This window comes from Rhipicephalus sanguineus, chromosome 8, assembly GCF_013339695.2.
Source record: "Rhipicephalus sanguineus isolate Rsan-2018 chromosome 8, BIME_Rsan_1.4, whole genome shotgun sequence".
NCBI classification, from domain to species: Eukaryota; Metazoa; Arthropoda; class Arachnida; order Ixodida; family Ixodidae; genus Rhipicephalus; species Rhipicephalus sanguineus.
Window position 1 is genome coordinate 9545906 of NC_051183.1, and position 291 is coordinate 9546196.

Genomic DNA, 291 nt, shown 5'->3' on the forward strand with positions numbered 1-291 from the left:
GATGTCCCTGAACGACTCTCGCGATGCAAATAATGTCATACAAGTGACACGTTTAGGTAGAAAATGGAGGAACTAAACAACATATTAATAGTTACCTAGCCATGAAGCAGAAAGCCTTGAATAGTGTAAACCCAATTATAGAGAAAGAGAAGAACATGCGTGCTTAATGTATCGGCAAAGAGCTTGTCCACTATGGCACGGCGCACAGCGCCATTTATTTGTATTTTTCTCCTCAGCACCTCGTCTAGTGCCCAAAAGAAGGGAGCACAAAATCTAAAAAATCCCGTTCCT